Source organism: Pygoscelis adeliae, unplaced genomic scaffold (genome assembly GCF_000699105.1).
Source record: "Pygoscelis adeliae isolate BGI_AS28 unplaced genomic scaffold, ASM69910v1 Scaffold145, whole genome shotgun sequence".
In the NCBI taxonomy this organism is placed as follows: Eukaryota; Metazoa; Chordata; class Aves; order Sphenisciformes; family Spheniscidae; genus Pygoscelis; species Pygoscelis adeliae.
The window spans coordinates 767,424-768,110 of record NW_008824866.1 but is presented as its reverse complement, the minus strand read 5'-3'; positions in this window follow the sequence as shown (position 1 = coordinate 768,110).

The following is a 687-nucleotide window of genomic DNA, read 5'->3' as shown; positions in this document are numbered from 1 at the left end:
AAAGATACAACTTCTCCTTTACTTGTGGAAGGAGGGAAGAGGACCATGAAATTGTTATTTAGCGATTCCAGGAGTCACTTGCCAAATGGCCCTTGGGTTCTCATTCCTATTTCTGTACCTTATTCAAGGTCTGTTTAAAGAACATGAAGTACAGAGCAGCCGTGCCCGCCCTGATGAGTGCCCTTGGCTGCCGATACATGCCCACACGTTTCCTCTCTCTGGCCTCGTAAATCTTGAATTCCTTTCTTCACTGTTTCAGTAAGGTGGATGGTAGGTGCACTCTGCACAACTTACCCTTTGGTTAGGACACGGAGGGAAGCAGGTACAAAGCTCCACAGGCAAGCGAAGGAACTGAATGTAGCTTTCCCTTTTTTATTTTCCTCAGTGCCCAGTGCTCGATGAGTCTGTCCTGGTGGTCCGGCCTCCTAGCTTTGTTCTCTGAAAGAACATCATAGAAGAAAGGTGGGATATCAGATACATTTGCCATCCCTCCCTTGCATATATGCTGTCTGCAGGCAGCTTCCTCAGCTGTCGGGACTCCTTTGCAAGCCCAGAAGCTTCTACTTTCCTGTGGCAGCAGAGCCCATCCCGGTTGGTAGGCAATAGGTGGGTGCCCGAGTGTCTTCACGCGCACATCCACCTCTAGCGCTGAGGCACCTGCATCTGTGCTGTACAGGGAACCCACAG